This window comes from Jaculus jaculus, chromosome 15 (genome assembly GCF_020740685.1).
Source record: "Jaculus jaculus isolate mJacJac1 chromosome 15, mJacJac1.mat.Y.cur, whole genome shotgun sequence".
In the NCBI taxonomy this organism is placed as follows: Eukaryota; Metazoa; Chordata; class Mammalia; order Rodentia; family Dipodidae; genus Jaculus; species Jaculus jaculus.
Genome location: NC_059116.1, coordinates 32,799,732 through 32,812,087, shown reverse-complemented (window position 1 = coordinate 32,812,087; position 12,356 = coordinate 32,799,732). Strand labels below are relative to the sequence as shown.

Genomic DNA, 12,356 nt, shown 5'->3' with positions numbered 1-12,356 from the left:
GGTTGGGTCTCACTCTAGCCCAGGCTGATCTGGAACTCATTCTGTAGTCCCAGGCTGGCATCTAGCATATGACAGTTCTCCTACCTCTGCCTCCTGAGTGCTGAGATTGATTGCCTGGCTCAAACTGTGATTCTAAATAAATCTATAACTATGTTTATCCTACCTACAATGTGACATATTTGACTTGTAATATATTCTACTATATACTTTCATTATATTTATATTTTTGTCTTGAAAATCTCTGTGAAGCTTCACTTTAACTGAGAAATTGCTTATTTTGTGATATTAGACATTCAGAGCATTTAATCACGTACAGCTGTCTGGGCTCTGGTGTACACTAGAACACCACTCAAGTCTTATTCAAAATTATATCTAAACCTATATGTGCAGAATGGCCTCAGAGACATTCACATTTTGAAAGAACATTTCAGTTTCTGACCCCTGAATTTAAGTCCAGAAAGTAAAAACATAGATTATCTTTGTTACTGTTTTTTTTTTTTTTTTTTTTTTTTAATAGTGAAGCATTGATTATTCTTATTTGAGGATTTTGTTGTACTCTAGAGTGGTTGCTGGCCAGTCCTGAAAGTTAGTATTATACCAAATTTATTAGGTTAGCTTGGTGTGGTGGCTCCCACCTTTAATTCCAGCTTTCAGGAGGCTGACGTAGGAGAAATATGATGAGTTCAAGGTCAGCCTAGGCTAGAGTGAGACCCTGCCACAAAAGAAAATGAAACAAAGAAACAAAAAGAAAAATTAGGAAATCTACGGTATCCAGAGTCAGATAGTTGTGGTGGTTTGATCCAGGTGTCCCCCATGAGTTTAGGTCTTCTGAGTGCTGGATCCCCAGCTGATGGCAATTTGGGAATTATCACCTCCTAGAGGCAGTGTATTGTTGGGGGCAGGATTATAGGTATTATAGTCAGTTTCCCCTTGCCTGTTGTTGCCATACTCTCCCCTTGCTGTTGTCTATCTGATGTTGCCCAGGAGGTGATGTCCACCCTCTGCTCATGCCATTGGTTTCCCCTGCCATCATGGAGCTTCCCCTTGAGTCTGTAAATCAAAATAAACCTTTTATCCCACAAGCTGCTCTTGGTTGGATATTTTGTACCAGCAATGTGAACCTGACTGCAACAATAAAGTTAGTACAGAGAAGTGGGGTCATTGCTGCTAGAAACCAGGCTGTGTGGCTTTTGGCCTTTTGGAACTGATTAAAAAAATTATTTTTTAATTGACAGCTTCTATGCTTACAAACAATAAACCATGATAATTCCCTCCCCTCCCCAACTTTCCCCTTCACAACTCAACTCTCCATCATATCCCTTCCCTCTCTCTGTTAGTCTCTCTTTCATTTTGGTGTCATCATCTTTTTCTCCTATTATGAGGGTCTTGTGAAGGTATTGCTAGGCGCTGTATGGTCATGGACATTGAGGCCAATTTCTGTCTGGACGGTTGCGTTGTAAGGAGTGGTACCCTTCATTTGGCTCTTACATTCTTTCTGCCACCTCTTTTACAAAGGACCCTGAGCCTTGGAGGGTGATATAGAGATGTTTTAGTGCTGGACACCCCTCTGTCACTTCTTCTGAGCACTGTGTTGCCTTTTGGGTCATCCCAGTGGTCACCACCATCTGAAAAGAGAAGCTTCTCTAACCAAAAGTGGGAGTAGCATTAAATATATGAATATGAACATTAAGTGTAGTGTTTTCAGGCCAGTTTGGTGAGAATAATATATGCATTTCTCCAGACAAGAGCAAGGTTTTTACCCCTAAGGCTCATGACCTCCCCTGCTATAGGCTTTTGATTAGGTATGTATTTCCTCCCATAGGATGGGCCTCTAGTCCAATTAGAGAGTGGTTGGTTTCTCCCAGAGCAGACATGCCACTATTGTACCTATTCGGTCATTTGGCCTGTTTTGCCAAACTTGAGGCTTACAGTGTCCATTGTTTTCACCACTGGTGTCTTCTGTCTCCCATAGGGCTGCATGAAGTGCAGCCTTCTCCAGCTTGATTCCTCAGTGACCTTGCCACCCAGGTATGTGAAGTCTTTAGCAATAGGGTCTTACCATCTCTTACTCGTGATAAACCAAGGGCCTTGGCAATAGCCTGTAATGTTTTGGAGGCAACAGGGACCTCCCTGGTCAACAACTCACTGGAAGGTATCTCATCCCTGGCACTGAAAACTTTCTAGTAGCTATATATGGCTTATGGGTATGCCATTGTCAAAAAAAGTAGGCTTTCATATGTCTTATTCAGAATATCTTGAATTTTGATTGACCCTCCCCCCACTCTTCTCTTACTCAGTCTCTTCCCCTGGCTTCACTTAGGTCATTCCACTCCCTGTAATCTGTTCTTCTACTAACATATATACAATACCATCTCCTTAAGTCCTTCCCTCTCCTCCCTCCCTTATAGCCCTTTTCTAGCTTACTGGCCTCTGCTACCAATTTTTGGTTCAGATCACACACAAGTCTAAACATTTATAGGTAGGATACACATTGAGAGAGAACATGTGACCTTTGGCTTTCTAGGCCTGGATTACCTCACTTAGTATAATCCTTTCCAGATCCATCCATTTCCCTTCAAATTTCATAATTTCATTTTTCTTTACCACTGAATAGAACTCCATTGTGTGAGTGTACCACATCTTTATTATCCATTCACCTATTGAGGGACATCTAGGCTGGTTCCATTTCCTAGCTATTGTGAATAAAGCAGCAGTAAACATGGTTGTACAGGTGTCTCTAAGGTAGTGAGAAGAATCATTAGAATATATGCCTTGGATTGCTGTAGCTGGATCATATGGTAAATCTATTTTTAGCTGTCTCAAGAATCTCCACACTGATTTCCACAATGGCTATACCGGACTACATGCCCACCAACAGTGTAGAAGAGTTGCTCTTTTTCTGCATCCTCACCAACATTTATTGTCATTTGTTTTCTTGATGGTAGCCATTCTGACAGGAGTGAGATGGAATTTTAAAGTAGTTTTAATTTGCATTTCCCTGATGGCTAAGGACACTTTTTAAGATGTTTATATGCCATCTGTATTTCTTCCTTTGAGAACTTTCTATTTAGTTCCATAGCCCATTTATTAATTGGGTTGATCAATTTATTATTATTTTGTTTTTTGAGTTCTTTGTATATTCTGGATATTAATCCTGTCAGATGTATAGCTGGCAAAGGTTTTTCTCTCATTCTGTAGGTTGTTTCTTTGCTCTATTTACAGTGTCATTTGCTGTACAAAAGCTTTGTAATCTCATGAGATCCTATTGTGGTTTTATTTCCTGAGCAATTGAGGTTATATTCAGAAAGTCTTTGCCTATGCCAATATATTGAAGGATTTCTCCTATTTTTTCCTCTAGCAGTTTCAGAGTTTCAGGTCTGATATTAAGGTCCCTATCCATTTGGACTTGATTCTTGTGCATGGAGAAAGTCAAGGATCTATTTTCATCCTTCCACATATAGATATCCAATTTTCCCAGCACCACTTGTTGAAGAGACTATCTTTTTTTCAAGCTGATTTTTTAAAAAAATATTTTATTTAGCTGGGCATGGTGGCACACACCTTTAATCCCAGCACTGGGGAGGCAGAGGTAGGAGGATTGCCATGAGTTTGAGGCCACCCTGAGACTCCATAGTGAATTCCAGGTCAGCCTGGGCTACAGTGAGACCCTACCTCAAAAAACCAAAAAACAAACAAGCAAAAAAATATTTTTATTTTAGTTGGGTGTGGTGACACATGCCTTTAATCCCAGCATTTGGGAGGTGGAAATAGGAGGATCGCCATGAGTTTGAGGCCACCCTGAGACTGCACAGTGAATTCCAGGTCAGCCTGAGCTAGAGTGAGACCCTGCCTCAAAAAATTAAAACAAACAAACAAAAATATTTTATTTTTATTTATTTATTTGGGAGAGAGATATATACAGAAATAGGTAGGGAGAGAGAGAGACAGAGAGAATGGGCACACCAGGGCCTCCACCCACTACGAACAACTCCAGATGTATATGCCCCCTTGTGCATCTGGCTTATGTGGGTCCTGGGGAGTTGAACCTGGTTCCTTTAGCTTTGCACATGAGCTCCTTAACTGCTAAGCCATCTCTCCAGCCCTTGGAGTTGATTTTTGAGAGGAATGTAGATGAATATTTAAATCTTGGCCCAAGAGACACCTTGCAGTGCTATAGATACAGCTTGATGGACTATTCTGGTCAGAGTTGAAAGACCTGAATGCAGTAAGAACTACAGACTATGAGGTTTGGCTTGTGAGGGTGAGAAAGAGCTTTGCCTGGACTGGGGTAAAAGGAGTTTGTGTGAGAGGCTTGCTGTTATGCCTGTATCCTGAGAACTTTTTCAAGGTTGCATTGTGTAGAAATTGACTGGTATGAGCAGACGGATATGGAACAGAAATGAAATCTTTGGCCAGAAACTTCTGCCTGTTCAGCTGCAATTATATGAGAGATTATAACCTTTGAGATTAGGTCAGCTGATTTGCATTGGAACAACAGGAAACTGTTTTGAAAGGATCTGAAGGCTGAGGGAATTCCTGTTCTTCAAAGTCTATCTTATTCCCCCCAAATTAGAAAATCGGCAGCCCACTGGTGTTATGGAGTATAACAAATGCAGGAGAGGGTCGTTGAATTTGCAACACAGTTTTGTATTTTGGAAATGGCCATGGGCACTGTGAAGCAGGCTTGTTGAATTAGCTGCATGGAGACCTGATGGAGCCATGAGGATGTACCAAGGGTTGCAGTGGGACTTATTGGAGATGCCAGGACTATGGGATGGCTGCCAAGGAGAGCTGCTGGCACTGGATGAAATTTTCCAGGACTGTGACTAGCTTAGCTAGAAGGGTAGTATTGGAATTCCAGAAATTTGTCACTGGTTAGAATTTTATCAGACTCGGAGACTTGTGACTGACTAGAGTTGTTGGACTTGGAGCTACAGAGTTTTATCTTTGCCCTGTTTAAATCTTGTATTGGTTGAATGTTTCTTTGCCATGTCCAGTGTCATCTTTTTTTTTTTTAAATACTTTATTTATTTGAGAGAGAGACAGGGCACTAGCCACTGCAAACAAACTCCAGACGCATGTGCCACCAAGTGCGTCCAGCTTACGTGGGTCCTGGGGAATCGAACCTGGGTCCTTAGGTTTCACAGACAAGCTCCTTCACCACTAAGCCATTCCGCCAGCCCCAGTGTCATCTTTTGCAGTGTGAATGTCTATTCTGTGCCATTATGGTTTTAAAAAATATATTTTATTTATTTGTTGGGGGGAGGGCAGAGAGAAAGAGAGAATGGGAAAACCAGAGCCTTCGGCCACTGTAAACAAACTCCAGATGCATGCTTCCCCCTTGTGCATCTGGCTTATGTGGGTCCTGGGGAACTGAACCAGTGTCCTTAGGCTTCACAGGCAAATGCGTTAACCACTAAGCCATTTTCCCAGCCCTGCCATTATGGTTCTTTTTTTTTTTTTTTGGTTTTTCGAGGTAGGGTCTCGCTCTGGCTCAGGCTGACCTTGGAATTCACTATGTAGTCTCAGGGTGGCCTTGAACTCTTGGTGATCCTCTTACCTCTGCCTCCCAAGTGCTGGGATTAAAGGCGTGCACCACCACGCCCGGCTGGTTTTTTTTTTTTTTTGGTATTACAGCTCAGTTGGACTATGGAGATGTTTGAATATCATTAGGATTGATTAATAACTATGGAGATTTTTAAAGTTGGATAAATGCATTGCATTTTACATCATGTGTGGTTATCAGTTTATGGGGGCCAGGGGTAGAATGTGGTGGTTTGGTTCAGGTGTCCTCCATAAACTTAGGTGTTCTGAATGCTAGGTTCCCCAGCTGAAGGAGATTTGGGAATTAACACCTCCTGGAGGCAGTGCATTATTTGGGGGTGGGATTATGGATGTTATAGCTAGCTTCCTCTTGACAGTGTTTGGCACACTTTCCTGTTGCTGTTGTCCACCTTAGGTTGGTCAGGAGGTGATGTCCACCCTCTGCTCATGCCATCGTTTTCTTCTGCTATAATGGAGCTTCCCCTCGAGTGTATAAGCCAACATAAACCCTTTTTTCCCACAAGCTTCTCTTGGTTGGGCATTTTCTGCCAGCAATGTGAACCTGACTGCAACAGACAGTAATCCTTAAAAAAGAACAGTGGTACATAATAAGCATTCTTTCTCCTATTTTTATAGTTTTTCATTTTGAATATCATCTTTCTGGGTAGAGGAGTCTTGCTTGTTTCTGTTGTAGACACACATGTGCATGCACGCACACACACAACTTGTTAGCCTCTCAGAGCCTGACATTAGCAGTGAAACACTAGCCCTTGCAAAGTAGACTCCCAGCTTAGTAAGCAAATATGCATCCAGTGAACTGAAAAGGTCATAAACCCCATCATCACTCAGAAACAATCATATGATGGCCAAGCTCCATCCCAGACGAGCTGTGAATCTGTGAGACTTAGAGCTATATATCACCAGGAGGAAAGTAAATTAATGAGTAAGTCATGGCAAAGCAAACCCAATTCATTTCATTTGTTATGTATAGATACTGTACAAGCTCTTTCATTTCTTTCTTTCTTTCTATTTTTTATTTTGGTTTTTTGAAGTAGGGTTTCACTCTAGCCCAGGCTGACCTGGAACTCACTATGTAGTCTCAGGATGGCCTCGAAATCACGGCAATCCTCCTACTTCTGCCTCCTGAGTGCTGGGATTAAAGGCATGTGCCACCACACCCAGTCATCATTTCTTTTTTAATTTTTATTTTTAAACTTTTTATTGACAGCTTCCATAGGTATAGAAAGTAAACCATATTAATTCTCACCCCTATTCCTGTTATTCCCCTCTCAAATCCACCCTTCATTGAATCCCTTCTTCTCTCTAGTCGTTTTCTCTTCTATTTTGATGCATCATCTTTTCCTCCTATTATGAAGGTCTTATACAGGTAGTGTCAGGCACTGTGAGGTCATGAATTTCAAGGCCATTTTGTGTCTGGACTGTTGCATTGTAAGCAGCCCTACCCATCCTTTGGCTCTTATATTCTTTCTGCCAACTCTTCTGCAATGATCCTGAGCCTTGAAGGGTGTGATAGAGATGCCCCATCACTGAACAACACTCCACTGTCATTTCTTAACACTGTGATGACTTTTGAGTCACTTCAGTGGTCACCACCATCCTAAAAGAGAAGCTTCTTTAACCAAAAAGGAGAGTAGCATTAATATATGGGTATAAACATAAAAAAGTACTTAGAGGGAAATTTGGTGAGCACAGTCTACGCATTTAGCCAGACAACAGTAGGCATTACTCCCCTCGAGCCCATGATGTTCCAAGCCATAGGCTTTTGACTAGGTTTTCAGGACCTGTCATATATTCCCTTCCATGGAACAGGCCTCAAGTCCAAATAGAAAGCACTTGGTTTTCTCCATAGCAGACATGCCACTATTGCATCAGCTAGCACATTTAGCCTAGATGGCTAGCCTTAAGGCTTGCAGGGTTCACTGAGGTTTAATGCCACTAATGACTTCTATCTCCCACAGGGCTACATGCAGCATAGCTCTTTCTGACAGCTAGTCAATAGGGAAGAGGTTTCTAGTTCAGTTCTAGCCTGATTTCTCAGTGATCTTCAGCCCAGCCATGAGGGGGTCTTCAGCAATAGGGTCTTACCATCTAGTTTCAGTGGGTAACCAAGAGCCTTGACAATGGCCTGTAATGTTCTGGGGGGCATCAAGGAACCTCTCTGGCCAACAAGTTACTGGAAATTTTCCCACCCCTGGCACTGAACTTTTTCTAATTACAATCCATGGCTTCTGGGTACATGTCCATAGGATACTTCTGCCTATGCACTACCTTTTTAAAAGAATATGCATTATTGGCTAGCAAAGAAGTAGGCGTTCATATGGCTCATTCATAACATCTTACATTTTGATTAACCGCCCTCCCATTCTGCCATCACTCTATCTCTTAGACCATTCCATCCCCAGTAATCTGACACTACGTTCATATATACAGTACCCTTCCCTTTCGTCCTCACCTCTCCTTACTCCTTTATGGCCCCTTTCTAGCTTCCTGGTCTCTACTATTGACCTTTACTCCAACTCACATACAAATCTAAACATTTTTGGAGAGAACGTACAGCATTTGACTTTCTGGGTCTGGGTTACATCACTTAGTATAATCCTTTCCAGATCTATCAAGTTTCATGCAAATTTCACAATTTAATTTTTGTTTACCGCTGAATAGAACTCCATTGTATAAATGTATCACATCTTCGTTATCCACTCATCAGTTGAAAGGGATCTAGGTTGGTTCCATTTCCCAGCTATTGTGAAAGGAACGTCAGTAAACATGGATGAGCAAGTGTCTTCAAGGTAGTGAGTGGAGTTCCATATGCCAAGGAGTGGTAGAGCTGGTTTCTTACCAACAATGCAGAAGGATTCTTCTTTCTTCATGCCCTCATCAATATTTATTGATATTTGTTTTCTTGATAATAGCTATTCTTATGAGAGTGAGATGGACTCTGAAAGTACTTTTAATTTGCATTTCTGATGGCTAAAGATATATAACATGTTTTTAGATGTGTATTGAATATTTGTATTTCTTTTTTTAATTTTGTAGTTTTTATGGGAGAGAGAGAGGAAGAGAAGGAAAATAGGTATGCCAGGGCCTCTAGCTACTGCAAACAAACTCTAGATACATGCACCACCAGTTATATCTGGCTTATGTGGATTCTGGGGAATCAAGCCTGGGTCCTTAGGCTTCGCAGCAAGCACCTTGACTGCAAAGCCATTTCTCCAGCCTGTTTTTCTTGAGAACTCTCTATTTAGTTCTATAACCCATTCTTTTCTTTTTTTTTTTTTAAAAAAAATCTTTATTTATTCAAGAGCAAGAGAGAGGAAAGGATGGGAGGAGGAGGGGGAGGAATGGGCATGCCAGGGCCTCCAGCCACTGCCAACAAACCCCAAACACGTGCACCACCTTGTGTATTTGGCTTACATGGGTACTGGGGAATTGAACCTGGGTTCTTAGGCTTCACAGGCAAGCACCTTAGCCACTAAGCCATCTCTCCAGCACCCATAACCCATTTTTTGATTGAGTTTGGTTTTTTAATTATTTAGGTTTTTTGAGTTCTTTGTGTATATTGGATATAATCCTCTGTCAAATGTGTAGTTGGCAAATATTTTTGTCCCGTTTTGTAGGTTGACTCTTTAACTGTAGTCACAATGTTCCTTTTTGTACAAAAGCTTTTTAATATTATGAGGTCCCAATAGTTGATTCGTAGTTTTATTTTCTGAGCAACTGGAGTTATATTCAGAAAGTTGTTGCCTATGCCAGTATATTTTAGTGTCTCCTCTACTTTTTTCCTCTAGCAGTTTCAGAGTTTCAGGTTTGATATTAAGGTCTTTGATACATTTGGACTTGATTATGATGCATGCAGAGAGATAAAGATCTCTTCTTCTCATTCTTCTACATGTAGATAATCAAGTTTTCCTAGTACCATTTGTTAAAGAGGCTGTATTTTCTCTAGTGAATATTTTTGGCAGTTTTGGCTGTAGCTGACTGGGTTAACATATGAGTCCTCTATTAAGTCCCATTGATCTATGTGTCTGCTTTTTTTTTTTTTTTTTTTTTGAGGCAAACCCAACAGATTGACCTTTTTAATGTTAGAGAGCAAGAGGAAGGTGGGATTAAGCACCAGGGCCTCAAACCACTGCAGTAGATGCAGATGCAACCCCCGCTGTGTGTGCATATGCGAGCTTGTGCGCTTGCGGCACTGTGCATCTGGTTTATGTAGGACCTGGAGAGAGTTGAATATGATTCCTTGGGCGTCACAGGAAAACACCTTAGCTGCTAAGCCATCTCTCCAGCTCCTATGTTTCTGTTTTTGTGCCAGTACAATGCTTTCTTTGTTACTGTGGCTCTGTAATATATATTAAAATCATGTATGGTGATACCACCAGCCTTATTTTTGTTGTTCAGAATTGCTTTGGACCTACCAAAATAAAAGCACTGTAGATCAAAAAATATCAAAAGCAACCAAAGTCAAACCCAAACATTATTTTTTGATTTTTTTTTGAGGTAGGGTCTCACTCTAGCTCAGGCTGACCTGGAATTCACTATGTAGTTTCAGGGTGACCTCAGACTCATAGTGATCCTCCTACCTCTGCCTTCCGAGTGCTGGGATTAAAGGCGTGTGCCACCATGCCCAGCCAATTTTATTTTTTTATACAATTCTTTCTTTAAACTTTTTAAATTGACAACTTTCATAATTATAGACAATAAATCATAATTCCTTTTCTTCCCCCACTTTCTCCTTAACAAATCCATTCCATCATATCCCCTCCCTCTCTCAGTTAGTCTCTGTATTATTATTATTATTATTATTTATTGCTAGGCATGGTGGCATACAACTTTGTTGTTGTTGTTGTTGCTTATTTATTTGAAAGCAACAGAGAGAGAGAGAGCAAGAGGTGGGTAGAGTGAGAGAGAAGGGGTGTATCAGGGCCTCCAGCATCTGTCTTGTGCATCTGGCTTACGTGGGTCCTGGGGAATTGAGCCTCAAACCCGGGTCCTTAGGCTTCACAGGCAAGCATTTAACCGCTAAGCAATCTTTCCAGCCCTAGTCATTCTATTATTTTGATGCCATAATCTTTTTCTCCAATTATGATGGTCTTGTGTAGGTAATATCAAGCACTATGTGGTCATGGAAATCTGAGCCAATCTGTGTCTGTAAGAATGCATTGTAAGCAGTCCTATCCTTCCTTTGGCTCTTAGATTCTTTCTGCCACCTCTTCCGCACTGGAACCTGAGCCTTGGAAGGTGTGATAGAGACGTTTTAGTGCCGAGCACTCCTCTGTCACTTCTTCTCAGCATTATGGTGTCTTCTGAGTCATCCCAAGGTCACCACCATCTGAAAAAAGAAGCTTCTCTAACCAGAAGTGAGCGTGGCATTAATATATGGGTATGAGCTGGGCATGGTGGTACACACCTTTAATCCCAGCACTTGGGAGGCAGAGGTAGGAGGATCACCATGAGTTCGAGGCCACCCTGAGACTACATAGTGAATTCCAGGTCAGCCTGAACTGGAGTGAAATCCTACCTCGAAAAACCAATACACACACACACACACACAGACGTTAAGAGAAGTGCTGGCCATGTAATTTGGTGAGCATAGTATATACATTTAGCCAGACACCAGTAGATGTTATACACCTAGGGCTCATGACTACCCCTGTCATAGGTTTTTCAGTATCAGGCATGTATTCCCATGGTGTAGGTCTCCATTCAATGAGGGTGTGGTTGGTTTCCCACATGGCAGCCATACCACTATTGTATCCGTTAGCTCATTTGGTCTGGCTGGCCAAATTTAAGGCTTGCAGTGTCCACTGTTGAGTATCTCCTCTGAGTATTCTCTCTCTGCCATACAATTGCATGCAGAGTAGCTTTCTAGCTTACTGGCCTCTGCTGAGTTTTATTCCAACTCACATAGAAGTCCAATTCTTTGTAGCTAGGATCCACATATGAGAAAGAATGTGTGACATTTGGCTTTCTGGGTCTGGGTCCTTTCCAGATCAATCCATTTTCCTGCAAATTTCATTTTTCTTTACTGCTGGGTAGAGCTCCATTATATAAATGTGACACATCTGCATTAGCCACTCATCAGTTGAGGGACATCTGGGCTGGTTCCATTTCATAGCTATTGTGAATAGAGCAGCAATAAACATGGTTGAACAGTTATCTCCACGGTAGTGAGATGAGTCCTTAGGACATGTGCCTAGGGGTGGTATAGCTGGGTCATATGGTAGATCTATTTTTAGATGTTTTAGGAAACTCCACACTGATTTCCACAATGGCTGGACCAGATTGCATTCCCAACAAAAGTGTAGAAGGGTTCCTCTTTTTCCATATCCTCGCCAGTATTTATTGTCATTTGTTTTCATGATGGTAGCCATTCTGACAGGAGTGAGGTGGAATCTCAAAGTAGTTTTAATTTGCATTTCCCTGATGGATAGGGATATAGAACATTTGTTTGAGAGAAAGAAAGAGGGAGAGAGAGAGAGAGAGAGGAGAAAGAAAGAGAGAGAGGGAGAGAATGGGCATGCCAGAGCCTCCAGCCATTGCAAACGAACTCCAGATGCATGCACCCCCTTGTGCATCTGGCTTACATGGGTCCTGGAGAATTGAACCAGGATCATTTGGCTTTGCCGGCAAATGCCTTAACTGCTGAGCTATCTCTCTAACTCCGGTATTTCTTCTTGTGAGAACTCTCTATTTAGTTCCATACCCCATTTTTTAAATTGGGTTGTTTGATTTCTTATTATTTAGTTTTTTGAGTTCTTTGTATATCCTCTACATTACTCCTCTGTCAGATA

At 41.5% G+C, this 12,356-nt stretch overlaps 1 protein-coding gene across 2 annotated transcripts in view; it reads left to right on the top strand.

Annotated features, from left to right (window-relative positions):
- The window catches only part of B4galt6 (beta-1,4-galactosyltransferase 6), a 92,522-nt gene that overhangs the window by 64,974 nt on the left and 15,192 nt on the right, over window positions 1–12,356 (top strand). The gene's annotated exons all lie outside the window — the stretch shown is intronic.